Raw genomic sequence first — 18,263 nt, forward strand, 5'->3', positions numbered from 1 at the left:
GTAAATTTAAAGTAAATATCTATAAAGGCTTTATCAGTCAGGCTCTGAGTTGGAAGCGGTAGAAGCCATCTTTGGTTACTGGCGTGGAAGGCATGTATTGGTTGGCTGTCGTCTGGCTTACGGAAGTGACGAGAAGTCCAGGGAACAAGGCTTGAAAGGATCAGGAACCAAGCAGCAGCAGCATCCGTAGCCCAAGGCCAGGCTGCAGCTGTAGCCTCATCAGTGTGTTGCTGCTGGGTCCCGGTGTCACCAGTGCAGAGACACCACGGCCACTGGACTCACTTTGGCTGCTACCTCCTAAAAATCACTGCTGTGAATGAGTTCCAGAGGTCCTGTCACTTCTGCACCACTTGTTCAAAATTCAGCATCTCAAGAGGGAGCCTCCCACTGCATGAGCCTAACTCACATGCCCACAGCTTAGCATCTGTGAGGTGGGGTGGGGGGGGAATACATATATATGTTCACTTTATGCTTCTGAGGAAGGAGGTCGGGACTTCCTCCCACCAAAGTCTTCATAGGCAGAAGTTCTAAAAAGAGTTGGGGGTTTGTAATCAAAAAAAAAAAAAAGGCAGAATTTTTTTTTAAGTAATATTTTCATCTTTCTACATGTCTATATTTGCTAGATTTTATGTTTAGAAAACAGTGTTTCCTAAAAAGGAAAAAAGTAACCAAAACAATTCTTTAGTTCTATAATCAAGAATAGCATCTATCTATCCACACACAAAATAATACATGTATCTAATTAACATCACTCACTCATGTCTATTTCTAAGAAAGAGTTAACTCTAAATATCAGAATTTGTTTTGACTGTTACTTTCATTCAAATCCTGGTGGTCACCCTGATATTCAAGGCAAGAGACCTGCTCTTCACTGTGGATGAACAAATGCCCGGTGTTGTCTGGCACAGTGAGTATTACCAGTGAGGCCAGCCAAAGGAGTTATCTTTTGTTTCTCTCTTTCAGAAAAAGCCAAGGGAAACCATTCAGTAAATAATTTAATGTGACCCCAATAAATACTGTCTTCTCCTCTCCTGAAGATATTTTAAATCTCTTGAAGCCCTGCCTCCCCAAATCAGTAATAGGACTTATTTCCAGATGAAAATATACACCATTAACTTAATCCAAAGGAAAGGAAGTTGTCAGTCTTCCTTCAAGTGGATTAGGTTTGTGTCAGCACTTTTCAAGTTTCCAATCCTCATCTTTAGGGGTTTGGTTTCTGTGAGATATAATAAGTTTTGAAGTCCATGAAACAAATCAGTTGTTTAAGAGGGAATTAAAGAGCTTTATGCAACACCTTGACTTCTGGCCACTAGAAAGAACACACTCTATTGAATGGAGTGACAAGAAACTAAAATCCACAGGTAATGCACAGACCTGTCTGCTATTAGTTTTATCCTGCACCACCCCTGCTCTCTCTATCCATTGACTGCTCATTGTTGTACCATCTAAAAATGTCCCTGAAATAGAGAAAATTTTACTGGTTTAAGCTTGATCAACTTTTCTGGACACTTTTCATCCCATCTAAAAATGACAACTGGGAAGTAGGAAAGAGAATGAAACTCTAGGGTCTGGAGTAGGAAGTACAGGAGGGGTGGGGCTTGGAGCCATGTACTGTGGGCCTGAGAGTCAAAAGGCTTTCAGTTTTCTTGCCTGAAAACGGAAAATGCTGAGCATAGCCGGTGGGACATGAGAGACTCGATAAATTTTAACTGTTATTATATTTGCTACGTCTCCTACTTCTACTAGCAATGGGTAGAGAAAGGACAGAGGGACAGACAGGCACAAGAGGGCTTTCCCCATTCACCATTAAATGAGCATCAGCAATTCCCAAATTTTGGCCCAGGGAAGGAAATGTGTATAAGTCACCATTAACTCCCTTTCTGATGACTTTAGAAATGGCAATGTTTCCAGTAATGGAAAGTAAGTTCAAGTATCAAGCTGGTTAAGACTGATGGTATGTGCTCATAATTTCATGCTACAGATAATGGTAAATGCTCTTATTAGTAACATGGAAAATTCCAAAAGCAATGGGATTCTGGTAGCAGCTGCAAGGGTCATTAGCCATCTTCACTGATTTGTGCAGTTGGTTTGGAGGTGGTGATTCTGATACTGTACTGAGAAGCCGTTTTTCTGCTAAATGTGACTTTTTAATATCAAATGATATTTCAATATAAACACATTGGCTATTAGAACATACTAGTGGAAATCTACACAAACTAATGCTAAGTATGGAAAGCACGATGAGAATCGTACTCTATGGACCACTAACAAACTGGGCTGAGGCTTCAATGCGGGCCAGTATCTATGTCCAGCTGCTCACTCAAGCTCTCCTTTTGGGTAAGTAAAAGGCATCTCAAAAATCAAGTCAAACTGAGTTCCTGATATAATCCCTGCTCTTGCTAAAGTACCCTCCCCACTCGTTAGATGCTAACTCCATACTGAAGCCAGCTTTGATGTCATCCTCTTTCTTTTTATGCTCACATTCAGTTGATCAGCAAATCCCATCAGCTTTACTTTTAACTGTGTGCCCATCACCTCACCACTTATTTCCAGTGTAGTCCAAACTGCCATCATCTTTTGTCTGTATTATTCCAATAAAGATAATATTAACAAATAGGTGACAATGTAATATGTGCCAGGCATGGTTCTATGTATTTTTTATATAATACTTCAATTCATTCTCACACCAACCCTATGAAGTAGGTACTACTGTCCCTAATTTGTAGATGAGGGGACTGAGGCACAGTTTCTTGAAAATGGCAGAACTGGTGTCCTGGCTCCACTATTGTCTGACTCCACCATCAGGGCCTGTTCTCAGCACAGCAGCTGTCATTTAAGTCCCATCAAGTCAGTCCTACACCCCAAACCTTCCAATGGCTTCCTATGTCACCTAGGAAAAAGCCAAGCCCCAAGGAAGGCCCACAGCATCCTAAATGACCGCATCTCCCACTGCTCCTCCCCTTCACTTGACCTCACCAGCCATAGCACTGGTCCCTCATTGTTCTGGAACATTCCAGGTATGCTCTGATTCAGGCCCACACACAGAAATCCGCATCGCCCCCGCCCTCTCATCATCCAGGTCTTGACTCAAAGGTCACCTTCTCACTGAACTCAGCCCTGTTTACTATTTAAATTTGCACCTCTCCTCACCCCAGAATTTCCAATCTACTCTTCCGGATCTGTTTTTCTCCTTAGCAATCACCATTTTCTAACACACTATGTATTTTACGTCTCTGTTTTATTATCTTTCTCCTCCTACCAACTACCAAAGGCCACTGATTTTTGTCTTCATTGCTGTGTCCAGCAATAGGGTCTGGCACATAGTACATGTTTAATACATACCCGTTGAATTAATGAATAAATATATAAGATAAAAGAATTATGTGGCTTGAAAAATTACGTATATAAGTGTTTAACTTTACAGGTGAAGCTTTGTAAAGAACGTATGCATATTTGTGATGGTTATAAAATGGACCAGTGGCTTATATACATTCCATTTAGTCAGGATACAGCGTAATCCTTTCTCTGCCAATCACACTGATCTTCAAGAATTTATACTTTAACCTTTATACTCTACCTTATTTCTTCTTCTCTCCAAGACTATAGACCTTTTTTTTGTCCTCTTTCTTCAGAGCTTTTTTCATTTCAATATTAATCTGATTTTGATGTATAAAAAGACTGGAGAATTGGGTTTCACCCAAGGCAATTTATATCAGAAGCCCTTCACACCCTAGGCCTGGCCCATGTAATCTATAAATTGGATGCACATCTCTTAAATAATCAGGAAATAACTATAGTTTGAATTTACCTTCTCCTAGGAGGATTCTGAAAACCTGATCTATTTAATCCCAATTTTCCACTGCTATCATGTTTTTTCTCTAGTATTCCATATCTTTGGGCATTTTAGCTGCATTGTAATTACTTCAACATCCTATTTCCTAGCCAGGATATGGCTTCCACTAGCATGATTTTCTTTATAATATACTCAAGGTAAAATTGTACAGAATATTTGGATGTAGGTTTTCATTTTCAAAGGCTAATGTACAAATTTGCTTTGTTTTATAAGCTTGCCACATCGTTGTATGATAAAAATATCCCACACATTTGAATTTAAGGCTTGTTATAACTCTAAGAAATCCTACATTCAGATGACGTAAGAGATCAACAGAACAAATCACAGTAGGACCACTCTTGCTTTTGTTTAAATATGTCTACATGCCACTTAACGCTTAGACTTTTAGCTTCAATGTTTACTCATTTATTTATGTCTTACTCATAAAACAACTCATAAAGATCAGCTTTCTATACTACACCTAGTGGTCTTTTGAAGTAAAATTAAACTAAGCTACAACACAATGCCCTAAAGTCTGCAAATGTTGTAATTTACTGGAGTTACTGTAAGAGACTCTTCTCACACATCAACGTGTCTTAATGGCAGACGGCTTTGTATTAAATCCACTTCCATTTGCGTTTTAACGCCATATTAAGTGAAGAAATTTGATTGCTACTCACTTTTTCCCCCTACTGTCTGTAATTTAAAATCCAAAAGTATAAACTGCTAAATACAAGTTTTAGAAGTTGTATCTAATTCTTTATATTAACTAATGCTATCCATCAAAATTTTTGTTTATATCAAAATATAAAATCCTATATAACATGATGATTAAGGTGTTACCTGAGAAAACAATTTTAAAAAGTGACTCTGTTTTTATTAAAAATTTAACCCCCGACTTCTTTTTTAAAAATACTGTTTTTACTACATGCAATATTTAGAAATTATTTAACTACGCACAACCCAAAAAACGAAAAGAAATTGAGATCAAATTGGCATGTTTAAGATATATTAACACCATTCAATTGATTTAGCTGTTTGGGTTTTTTTTCCTATAAAAACCAGCCACAGACTTCCCTGGTGGCGCAGTGGTTAAGAACCCACCTGCCAATGCAGGGGACAAGGGTTCGAGCCCTGGTCCGGGAAGATCCCACATGCCGTGGAGCAGCTAAGCCCGTGTGCCACAACTACTGAGCCTGCGCTCTAGAGCCTGCGAGGCACAACTACTGAGCCTGTGTGCCACAACTACTGAAACCCGCACCCTAGAGCCCGTGCTCTGCAACAAGAGAAGCCACCACAGTAAGAAGCCTGCGCACCACAACGAAGAGTAGCCCCCTCTCACCACAACTAGAGAAAGCCCATGGGCAGCAACAAAGACCCAGCACAGCCAAAAATAAAATTAATTAATTAATTAATTAATTTAAAAAAACCCACCCACGTCTAGCTAGAAATAAATGAAACAAAGAATAGTGTTAAATTTATGTTAGAGAATGTCATAAACAGGAATATAGGCTTAGGTTTCAGTTATAACTTTAGTTGATCAACAAACAACTTTCAATTTTTCTATTTTACTTGCTACTTCATATTTCAAAATTTTCATCATTCAATGTGATCAAAATATGGCAATTTCCTTATTGCATACACAATGAATTTAGGCAATGTGTGTAGAGTGTTATGAATTTAATTAAAAACAGGAAAACAAAGTCAATGGAAAATAAAAGCTGGTGCTTCAGGAAAAAACTGATAATTCTCTTTCAAAACTGACAAAGATAATAAGTGAACAGACACAAATTACTAATAACAAGAATGAAACAGATGATAATCACTACAGATTCTGTAACCATTGAAAAGATGTAAGGGCATACAATAGTATGATAAGGATATTTTACAGTTTAGATGGAATGAACCAATTCATCAAAAAGCACAAACTATGATTTGCATACCCAATATGATATGGATACTTTAAGTAGTGCTGTAACTATTCATGACATTTAATTCATCATTTTAAAACTCCAGTTTGATTGATTTTCAAGTTTGAACCAGCCTTGCATATTTGGAATAAATCCCACTTTGTCATGGTATGTAATTCCTTTCATATATTGCTTAATTGTATTTGCTAATATTTTGTTGAGAAGTTTTTTGTTTTCAGTTAATAAGAGACTGGTCTATAGTTTTCCCTATTTGTTTGCCTATATTTGTTGTTTTTGGTATCAGGGTAATGCTAGCCTCATGAAATGAATTAGGAAATGTTTCCTCCTCTTCTATTTTTTGAAAGATATTGAATAGAATTTGTGTTAGTACTTTAAATGCTCAGTAGAATTCTCTCATCAAACCATCGTAGCCTGGAGATTTTTTTTGACTGGATATTTGTACTATTTCCATTCATTTGTTATTAAAAAATAATCCAATATCTTATTCATGTCAGTTTTGGCACCAGTTGATTTTCTCATTCATGCTATTATTTTCTTGGTCTGAGTGATTTTCAATTGTATCTTTAAAATGTTTGATATTATAAGACTCTGGATCCTATTTAATCTTCTATTTTTAGCAGACAGTCCTCCCTGCTGAGGTGCAGTGCAAGGTACACGTGGGTGTGTCTGTTCAGCTTCTCGCTGGACCTTGCCAACCACCCCATCATAAGTGGGGCTCTGACTCCCACTGACTACCTGCAGGTGGAGGAGGTGGAAGTTTAGCTCCCCCGCAGCCTGGCTGACACCTTCCCACATGCTTAATTCCCTCCATGTGCGACTGTAAGGGCAGCTTCCCACTAGGCTCAGCTGCCATCAGGGTAGGAGAAGGCCCACGTGGAGGACCACCTAGTCCAGCACCTGACATCTCATTCTGCTTCACTGATGCTGGGAAAGGTAGAGGCTTAGCTTCCCCTGGGATCCACTGGAGGAGGCAGAAAGCAGGTTATCAGCTACCTCACCCACCACACCCTACCTATTTCTGCTTGATTGTTGCCGAGGCAGGGTGCAAGCTCAGCTCCCCACTGGGGTCTTGCTGACGTAAGGTGCGAGTGAAGGCTAGTGGTCACTAGCCCAACCTCATACGGCTTCATTAAGTCCAGTTGCTAAGGGTGAGGGTGGAGGCTCAGCTCACGGCTGGTTTGCTTCCCCCGGGAAGAGCATCTCCCCACTCAGTCCAGGAAGGCAGTGAGAAATGGCAAGGACGGGGGGATCACTGTTTTATACAAGGTCGTTTGAGAAGGCCTTGCTGAGAAGGTGACATAAGAGCAGAGACCCAACAGAATGAGGGACAAGGCCCCACGGGAAAATAGGCAATATGTTTTCTAGGATGACACAGAGTCAAATTCAACGTCAGGAGTGTGCCTGGAGGGCCTGACGTAGAACACAGCTGACACTGAGCAAGTGTAAGAAATAGTGTCAGAAGTGCTGTGGACAGATAGGTCATGACCCCTGTAGAAAGCTCGAGGGACGCTGACTTCCACCCTAAATGAAATGGAGAACGCTTGGGGTTTGAAGCAGCGAAGCGACGTGATCGCCATATGTTTTAAGATATTCTAGCATGAACTAGAAGTAGGGCAAAGGCAAAAACAGGACAATTAATAATCACTAAGAATGCTACTTAATCCAAACTAGAGAGGATGATGGTGTGAATAAGGATGGCAGTAGTGGAGGTGGTAAATAAGGTCATATTCTGGATATATTTTAAAAGCAGAACTAGGATGGAATATAAAGAGAGAACTGACGGATAACTCTAAGGTTTTTAGTCTGAAGAACTGAGAGCATGGTGTACTGGGTGCTCTGATACACTGCACAGATCCCTCTGCTGGACTGACTGATTTTGTTTCTTCAGCTGTAGGATGTGCTGCCGGCAGACAGCCCTCAACCCCCAGGCTCCTCTGGAAATTGACTTCACAAAAGCAGGGAAAAGCCAAAAGTCTAGAGCTGAGCTGTCTAATGTGATGGCTACTAGCCTCATATGGCTATTTAAAATAAAATAAAATATAAAATAAAAAATTCCTTAATTGCATTACCTACATTTCGATTTCTCAGTATCAACATGTGGTTAGTGGCTCCCGCACTGGACAGTGCAGATTTTATGGAACATTTCCATCATTGCAGAAGGTTCTATTAGATGGCGCTGGAATAGAGCCACAGGTACCCACCACATTATTGCTGGTTAAAAATTATCATTTGTTGTTTAATGGATCATTTAGGACTCCTTTAGTTGCAGGTAACCGAAACCAATTTTAGCTAACAAGTAAAAATGGAGGGTTTTATTTTAAAGATATAGTGATAACGCCGTTCAAGGGAGAAATGGGGCCAAGTTTTGGGAAGGTGTTGCAATCTGGAAATGCTCTCTTGTGTTTCAATCTCTGCCTTGTTTCCTTACTTCATTCTTCCATTTTTCATGTAATAAATCCCACAGCTCAGTAACTGACCTTTTGCAGTTTCCAGGAAAAGGACCTGACTGACCCTTTTCAGGTCATGTGACTACCCTTGGTCATATTAGCTAAGTTTGGATATGGGAGAAATAGACTGTGGGAGGTTTAGACATACCTGCCTAAAACACATCCCAGTGAACTGGTGCCTCTAGAAGGAAGGTCACTGTGAACTGGAAAGATAACCTTTTACAATGACTATAATTTGAATTAGCTTCTGTCCATCAGCATCCTTCTAATGCATTTTACTTTGTCTCTATAGCTTCTTGTTTTTAATTCCTGATTTGAGGTACCAGAGTGATTTGGCTGTGATATGTATTACCCTATGTGGGTCAGGGACCCCTAGAGAACTAACGCAGTTTTATAAAGGGGTTACACACAAAGATGTGGGCTGAGTGTAGGGAAACTACAAGGGATATTGGGTCACTTTAGGGCCGGTAACAGAGGGGGTTATAGCATCATTCTATAGGATTGAAAAGGCAAAAAAAGGAAGCAGATTTCCAACCCTGGAGACAGAGAGGGCCATGGGAGGAGTGCTGATCTGTGACAAAGAATTGCATCACCCACAGGAACCAGAGACCAGGAAAATAGAATACCTCAACTTTACTCAGTCCTCTATTTCTGATCTGGTAAGCACTTCTCATTAGCTGACTTCAACTTTAAGTCAGAAGGCAAGGGAGCTTCTTGATGATTTCCATACCAATTAGCCTCCTCAGGGACTAAGGTTAAAAAAAAGGCTAAAGAGAAATCTAAAGTACCTCAAATTCAACATGTTTAGAACCAAACTCATGACCTTCCCAGCAAACTTGGTCTTCATCCCATATTTCTTTTCTCATACTCTTCTTATAATTAGATAAGTAAGAAACCAGGAATAAACTTTAGCATTTTTTTGGTAACTCTTCATCCAACCCATTACCAATTCATATCAATTTCTGACAATAACTGCTATTTATCTTCATCAATACTCTAGTCAAAGCTGCAATCAGCATTCATCCTGGTCTACCTGCAATGCTCATAATTTGTATGTTTATTCTGTCCTCCTTACAATCCAATCTTCATTCTAAAACCAGAGGGCTCCTTTAAAAACCAAAACTAATCGTATCAGGCAAATACATGCTCTCGTCCTTAATATCACTTAAAAAAATTAATGGTTTTCCATTGCTTCAGTGAGTTTTCATTGCTTATTACATTAAAGAAAACCCCTTAATACAGGCAACAAGGGCCTGCCTGTTCTGGTCCTCGCCTACACTTTCGGCTGTGTCTCTATCCCGGCAGGCCCGCTCTCCATTCAGCCACACGGACTGTGCTCTCCTTGGCCACAGGGTTTTTGCACCTGCTATTCCCCCTGTCCAGAATATTGTTTTCCTCCTTTTTATTTTAAGGAAATCTTCTCAGATCTACATGACATAATCACATACCTCTATATGCTGGAGTTCACATTTGTAATCTTACCTTCATTTCAGAGTTGGCTGTGTGAGAGCGGAGACTGGGTCCAATGCATCTTTGGCAATTTTCACTTCATAGGAACTCCTTGTGCTTCAGTTGCTTCACCTATAAAGCAAGAATAATAATGTGTACTTCACAGGGTTTCTTTAACTATTAAATGAGACATATCAACTTCTTAGGACAGTACCTGAATCATACAGAAACAGTTGTTGAATGGTAGCTACTGTTATTGTGTCTGTTGTTTTCTAACCCCTATTCTCCAGGGCTCTGCAGTTCATAAACAGTGGTTGCTCTACTTATATCAAGAAGATTGGAAGATTGAGTAGCTTTCTAACTTAGATGCCAGATGAGGCATCCTTAAATTAGCCTTTCACAGCTGAATTGAAAGTTTGAGTCTACACATCACATCTAATTGTACAGCTCTTCCAAGCTCTTGCCTTGGTTTGCTTTCTAAGTACTATTTAGTAGCACGTGCATTTTCCCTAGAGGCTGGCAGGGAGGGATTCAACTGAAGCATGAAACTTTAAATCAACATTTTGTTTCTTAATGGGAAATTCTTCACTGCTGTTTAAAGGTCCTCTTAACTGACAAACATAACATGTCATTTCAGGGTATCATGACCAACCCTGCAGATAATAAATCATCAATGACATTTTCAACCTCAGTAATTATGCCTTTTGTTTGGAGCTTCTTGATGTTTCAAACTCAAGCTGAGCCATTTGAGGAGTGAATTAAAAAGAATCAGTTACAAATTTGTAACAGTTTACCCGGAAGGGAAAATTGCTTTGGAAATGTGGAGGGCCTCACAGCCCAGGATGGCTGATGGCAGGAAAAATAAAACAACAACAACAAAGGCAACATGTTGAGTTGTGTAGAAGACATTGTTGATTTCCTGCTTGGATCCCCTTTGCCAGAGGGGTGTACCCATCTCCAAATTGCTAGGATTGTTGGGAGCTCACAGCTCACAGCTATACCCTTCTTGGGAGAACTTCCCAGGTCCCAACAGGACTCACCTCACCGAGAAATGCCTGACAGACAGTAACTTTCTTCCCTCCCTGAGGGCCCACAGCCAATGACTGGCTATTACAGTGGCGTAAAAAACCCAATCGTCTTCTCAAGCTGGGACAACTTTGTGGTGCTACTTAGGCTGCAGAGTTCCCTATGGGATCAGGCTGAGTTGCGTCAGCACCTAAAACCACATCTTTACTTAACTTTTCACCCTGCCCTATCCTGCTTCCTTCACATCCTTGTAAGTTTCTCCTGAGAGCATCCCTTAATAAATCAGAACCTGTCTCAGATACCGTATCAGGAAAATCTGACCTAAGTCCACTGTGATCACTTCAATCCACCACTCAGGCATATCTAAGTATAGAGACTAGAAGATCTGAGGTTCACATTGGAGCGTTTTGGAAGGAGCCATGACAAACACAAGCGAAAAAGCAGAAGGTAGAGTTTTAGTCTGCATGAAGCAACAATCTACTGATACTGTGTCTGCATGATCTGGCCTCTGATGATATGAACCAGAAAATCTCTTTGAACTCTAAGATCTAAAAATCCATACTGTCTAGCAGAGGACTGACTGAAGGAAAATCCAGCTAAAGCTATTTTTGGTTGTTCAGATCTTCTGTGCTTAGACTGGAGAAATAGCAAGGCCTCTTGAGGAATAAAACAAGTAAGAAGACTATAAGGGTGGCCATTAGGGACTGTCTCAGCAAAAGGGATTTTCCCAGATTGAATCAGCAAAAAATGATCATTCAAAAAATCTGGCAGATATGAAGAAGACCTTGTTAAAAGAATACCAATAGCTTTCAGAATACATAAAATACAGCAGGTGAAAAAATCAATGGAGAGTTATTTTTCAGGGCTTCCCTGGTGGCTCAATGGTTAAGAATCCGCCTGTCAATGCAGGGGACATGGGTTCGAGACCTGGTCGGGGAAGATCCCACATGCCTCGGAGCAACTAAGCCTGTGCGCCACAACTACCGAGCCTGTGCTCTAGAGCCCGCGAGCCACAACTACTGAAGCCCGCATGCCTAGAGCCTGTGCTCTGCAACAAGAGAAGCCACCACAACGAGAGGCCTGTGCACCACAATGAAGAGTAGCCCCCACTCGCCGCAACTAGAGGAAGCCCACGTGCAGCAACGAAGACCCAACACAGCCAAAAATAAATTAATTAATAAAAAAATAAAATAAAATAAAGTGATATAGATCTAATATAATTAAGTTATCCATTTAAAAAAAAAAGTTATTTTTCAGGTCTTTGTGTTGGTAGATGTTTAAAGATTCTGTTGCTATGATAATGCCTCTGAGCAACTTTTAATAAGAACAAACATCTTTCCCCAGCTGTGTTTTGAAGCACATTTTTCATGTGTTTGAGCATATTATAATCCATTTAACATAGCTTTTAATTTTTTTTGAAATGATGATTGTCAACTGCTGAATATTTTTCTGTTATTTATTTGTTATTCCAGTTATTCTTGGTGTCTTGAACGTAGAGAAATTTAAAACTAACTTTGCAAAAAGTGGTATCTCTTGCCCTAAAGGCAGAAGTAACAAAAAAAAAAAAAAAAAATCAAGCCTTATCCCCAGAACACAACTACCCTGAATTAGGAGGTGGAAAAACTATCAAAAGTTGCTAACCACATGGGAAACATTTTCTGTGTAGAGGAAAAAAAACTGGTAAAGGGTATTTTCAAATTCAAAGACGGAGAAATGCAGGTTATAAAAATCAGTATGGCACTTAGGATAGCAGTAATTAAACAACTATATTTAATGATTTGTTACATATTTAATCAGTCTGGAATCCTCCATGCCCAGGACTTTCAGTGGCCGATTCACAATTTTATCATGCAGATCTCTCAGTGTGTAAGCTGTCTCTTCCGGGAGGCCTCTCCTGAGTCCCAGTCTGCATGGCCATTCAGTCATGCTCTGTTAACACCATTCTGTTCTGCACATTCTCCCTGCACAGGTCCACCCCAGAAACCACCCATCTGTTTATCTCCCTAATGATCAGCTTGGTTACTTTCCATCCCTTTCTTGTAGTTGTTTCCACCTCCTGTCTAGAACAGAGTTGGCTCTTGGTAGGTATTCACCAAGTGCTCATCGGTTGAATACATGAAGAAATATCCCCCACTAGACTCACAGTTCATAGTTCCAATAAAAGAAAAGATTAGGTCTCTTTTGTCCAATGCCTTGATGGTATCCTCGGTGCCTGGCATGAAGTAGGCGCTCAATAAACATCTGTGGAATACATAAATTCTCCTGGACACCGAGGATAGAGTGGAAAGCAAATAAGAAGTCCCTGGCCCTGCGGCTGCTGTTAAATCAATAAACAATACTTGGAGTGGCTCATGTTTGAATGAATGGGCCTCCATCCTGGAGTGAGACTTAAATCTGTTTAGCTGTGAAGGGCTTAAAGACTGAGTGTACACATTGTAAATACTATTTAGGGATATTTGATATCAATTTGTATTTTCTTCTCACAAGAATGTGGGATAAGAAAATGTTCTCTGTTCTCATGTGATCAGACCAAGTCTAGTCTCTTCTGAAAGTCTACTTGTAGACCGTGCCTGACCCCTCTTCCATGTCACCTGCACTGGGGCTGGTTGATTCCATTTTTCAGGAATATATTATTACATGCTGCTTTTTATAGACCTTATTACTTCACTTGCTCAAGAGTTCACTTTAGCTTCAATTTTTATCAGTTGGTATCTATGATAGTTTTGCTTCTTCCAACAACATGTTGTGAAATGCCAGAGTAATTGCTAACCCAAGGGGGTGACCTTGGTCCCTTTGCTTGGCTCTATAGACACTGCTTTCGCCAGAGTAATTAGTTGTCTCCAATGGTTGTTTTCTTTTTGCTCAGAGAATGGAGAACAATTCAACTCATTTTTACTAGTAAATTCAATTTTCTATAAGCATCCTTGCTGAAAGTAGATTTTCCCATTATTCAGCTCCAGACACTTCTCTTAGACACCATTAAGTGTCCCCTGGACAGGAGGAGTCTAATCTGTTCAGCCATTCCACGCCTGATAGCATGCCAGCTTCTCAGGCCCACCATGCGTGCTGTCTTGAAGGCTTCCCTCACTCTCACCCCATCTGTACTGCCCTGGCCTCTGGCTACTCCTGATCTTCTCGTTCTTGTATAGAAGCTTAATATCTAATGACCTTCTTACCATATTCCTTAATATTTGTGATTTCATGGCTGCTAAATCACTTATATTTGTATAACATTCTTGAAATAACACAATTTTAGTCTTGGAGGTAATAGTATTGGAAGGCAAATTAGTGGTTTCTAGGGGTTGGGAACTGGGGCAGGAGAAAGATGGCAGTGGTTAAAAAAGGAAAACACAAGGGATCTTTGTGGTGTTGGATCTGTCCAGTATTTTGACTGTGTGATGGATACACAAAACTACACACACAGTAAAATTGTATAGAACTAAATACAAGGAGATACACACACAAATAAGTAAGTAAAATTAAGAATATCCCTGCCCCTAGAGGCGTTGCAGATGTGGCTGCTGTGCCGCATTTGTGTCATTAGGGGGCGAAGAGAAGCGAGGCTTGACTCTGCCCAGCGTTCTGGCCCGTGGACATCTGGATGATTGATAGTCTGACACTTGTAAAAAAAGAAAAGAAATTAAAAAAAAAAAAAAAAAAAAAGAATATCCAATAAGACCAGTGGATTGTATCAATGTCCATATCCTGGTTGTGATATTATAGCATAGTTTTACAAAATATTACTATTGGGGAAACTGGATAAAGTGTACATGCAGTCTCCTTATATTATTTCTTAGAGTTGCACATGAATCTGCAATTATCTGAATAAATCTTTCAATTAAAAATGAATTGGAAATGAAATATAAAGATGTATGGTGGAAGAAGAACAAAGAGGAAGGAAACAAGAAGGGAAAAAGGAAGAGGGAGGAGGAGGGAGGGGAAGAAGTTAGTGGAGGTGAGAATACAGAAGAGCAGGTGAAAGAAGACAGGAAAATAAGAAAGGAAGGAAGAATGGGGGGATGGAAAAGGAGAGGAGGAGGAGGAAGAGTAGGTGAAAGAAGAGAGGGAAAGGAGGAGAATAAGGAAAGGGGACAGGGGAGGGAGAGGAAAGAGAGGTGAGAAATGAGGTGGGCAGAGAAGAGAAGGAGGAAGGAGTGGGAAATGAGAAGGCCTGGAAGAGTAGGAGGAGGAACTAGACTTGAGCATCTCTGCTGACTGTAGATGGCAAAGGGGAAACCTCCCAACTCAGCAGAGACCCTGACAGCCTAATGCCATCATCATTCAGTAAATATCCATTGGGGGACATGGACCATCCCTCAAGTTTAGGAATGAGATCTCCTTTCCCACAGCTGAACATGTTCTAAAGACATGTTACCTTAGTGGAAGACTGGGCATTTCCCACTCAGGCAGAGACAATTGTTGAATTAGTCCTCTTTATGGCTCTAGACCCTGACAAGTATTGCTCCAGTAGCTTTAAAATGAAATTCAACAAAATAAATCCAAAACACAACCAATACACTCATATTGCTCCTGAGTCTTTGGATGGTCCCTTGCCTGTTTGCCAATCCTCTGTGCCAAAGGACAAGCTAACTAAAATCCAACTAGCTCTTCAGCCATAACTGACTAATCTGACAGTTTTGTTGGCTGATGAGAGTCCTGTGTCCTCATCTAGACTCTACTGCCAATTAGCTGAATGACTATTGACAAAACATCTGACCATTTGCAATGTGGTCCCCACTTCCTCCATCATGAAGGCAGCATGGTATACTTTATAAAAGCATGTTTTCAGAGCCAGACAGACCTGGGTTTAAATCCCAGCAGTGTCACTTTGGGTAAGTCACCTAACCTCTCTGAGCTGTAGGTATTTCATTAGTGAGGGATAATCGTTGCCTCATTACAGGGCCATTATAAAAATGAGAATATTATTGTATAGGGAGCCCATGACACACAGGAGCTCCTAACAAAAGTATTTTGCCCTATTGCTATCCTAAAAGGAGTTGTATCAATAAGAGTTAAATATTTTGAACAATTAATGTGGCGTTAGGAAATGAATTAGGTATCAGAAATGCTAAATCATCTTCGATGTAGTTTTCCAATGCAGGTATTCCCAACTTGATTTTACCACTGATGAAACTGAGGCTTAGGAAACTTAAGGAAATTGCCTATGAGGACATGGAGTGCAGTTATCAGAGCTCAATTAACACCCAGGTCTGTCTACCTAAAGTTCTAGAGACTCTCTAGTCAGGCTCTGTCTGCAGTTTCATTCAAATATTTGATACTGGGTTCTTTGACTTGCAAGAGGAAGGGAAGGAAATGGAAGAGAAGGGAAGGAAACGGGCGGGGAGGGGTGGGGAGGGGAGGGGAGACGAAGGCAGGAGAGGGAACCCTGGAATAGAAGGAAGGGTTCCCCGTTACTCTACGCTGTGGTGCTATGGCTGGTTCCTTCAGTCTTTCACCGTGACAGCCCTGGCTCACGGAAGACAGAGGCAACCGGGAAGAAGTAAGCCAACCATGATGATGATGTACACACACCGCCATCACCTTCCATCATCCAACCAACCAGAAAGTATAACAGCTGGTTCTCCTCGTCCTGAAGCACATTCCTGTTTCCACTTTCTTACCTGATACTGGGTATGAGACTGGACAGGTCAGGGTGGACGCTACAAAACCTCCACACTTTGCACTCTCTCCTTTGTTTAGTGCTCATCTTGCCAGGTCTTTCATTGCCCTTTCCTGACAATGCAGGTGCTCACTGCTCTGTTCTTTTCTAGATTCATCCTTTACCACTTTTGTCTGTATCACCTCTTCTAGTGCACCAATACTTTTAATTTAGTACATTTTTTTTGGTTGTTTCAAGCAGTCAAGTTTCACCCTCCTCCTCAACACTCTTGTAAGATTATCAGATTGAAGGACTATACTTTCCTTATTTTCTATTCTCAATGGCTAGAGAGTGATAGGACATTCTGGGTATGCAGTTATATTCTCAGGGAATTAAATTACAAAATTACAAAGCCAGTTCTGACACTAGAAAAAATAAAGTAAATTAATGTGCAGAGCAACGGCTAGAAGATAGTGACATATTTTGAAATCTTAGCCACACTATTAATGACTAATAGGATTATATTTGCTATAATTTTGGTGTAAATATTGGAGACTGCTCCTTTCAGCATTGGTGATTGGCATCTAGCACACTTCAGGAAATCAATTAAAATGTAGTCATTATTGATATATAATCACCTCATGGAATATAGGGTGCACTTATTTAATCTACTGCACTTATTCACATATTTTTTCAATAAAAATATTAGGTATCTATATGCCAAGATATACACAGATAAAGGCGGTAGAGTCCCTGCCCTCAATTACTCATGGTAGATGGCGTGAAGACAGACAAATAACTGAAAATAAACAAGGATGTTTCACTCTTTGACCACTCTGGATAACGGGAAATTTACTGTTTCAGAACTTTGACATATCCATAATATGTATGCTTTTCAGATATATTAACTTAAGAGAATGCATCTTTCTCATGTTGTTTGACTCCAAATCAGTTCCATTTCTTCAGTAATGCCAGGGAAAAAGAAAGCATTATTGTCAATGTTTTATTAAAGGCACCAACATTGTTGTTTTTCATTACACAAAGCACTTGGGGGTACCTGGAGGAGGAATGCCCACAAAGAGAAGCCAATTCTATTCTCTGTTCTATTGATCTGCAAGGGAAATAATTCCAAAGATATGCTGGTTGGGGAGAGAAATTGAACTTCCTGGGTTAGCTTTATAATAGTATTTCTAAACAGAGCCAGCTACATAAGCACCGATACCCAAGACGGATTGGTTCTCATTTCCATGAGGAAGTACAATTTCTCTGAGAGTGAGAATATGGTATGGAAATCAACTCTGAGAGCAAAACAGTCTTTAGAGCTTGTAACCTGATTGTCAGACACTCTTGTCTCCTTGAACAAAAATCACATTTCATCCAGCACAGACTGCTATTATTACTATTTCTATTGAAACTTCATTTTGTAACTTGAAGTTTTGTATAAATTGGCAAACAATTAGAAAAAGTTTCTTTGATTTTTTTTTAAATACATACACCAGCAAAGATATTATTAACATTCGATCACCATGAATGTATATACATATACATCATGTCTACAAAATTTAATGTATTTTTACAGTTTTGAATAAAATTATCTCAAAATAAATTAATAGACTATTATTACAGCATCATAAAACAGCATATATCAGGAACTATGATAGCCTATTAGGAAACGTGCACATAATACCTTAGGACATAGCTATGGGAGATTTTACTTAGCTTGTTCCTCTAAGCACACACCCAAGCAGTGAGCTACATAAGACAACGTTTGATAAGGGAAGTAGAGAAAACAGATAAATGGCTCCTTTTACTGTTACCCTGGCACTGCTTGTGGGGCTACACATTGGTACAACCCTTCTGGAAAACCACGTGGCATTGTCTGCTAAAACTGAAAAGGCACATAACTTACAGTCGGACATAAACTTGTAGACCAAAGGACTGGCCCAAGAGCGTTTATACTACAGTGTTTATGATAGCAA

At 40.0% G+C, this 18,263-nt stretch overlaps 1 long non-coding RNA gene across 1 annotated transcript in view; it reads right to left on the minus strand.

Moving 5' to 3' along the window:
• Positions 1 to 14,168, minus strand: part of LOC309644461 — a 144,503-nt gene extending 130,335 nt beyond the window's left edge. Inside the window, exon 1 of the long non-coding RNA XR_014254439.1 lies at positions 9,693 to 14,168. This is a non-coding gene — a long non-coding RNA (uncharacterized lncRNA). The remainder of the gene's footprint in view (positions 1 to 9,692) is intronic.
• Positions 14,169 to 18,263: the final 4,095 nt, after the last annotated feature.

Source organism: Balaenoptera physalus (genome assembly GCF_965194825.1).
Source record: "Balaenoptera physalus genome assembly, chromosome: 16".
Classification (NCBI taxonomy): domain Eukaryota; kingdom Metazoa; phylum Chordata; class Mammalia; order Artiodactyla; family Balaenopteridae; genus Balaenoptera; species Balaenoptera physalus.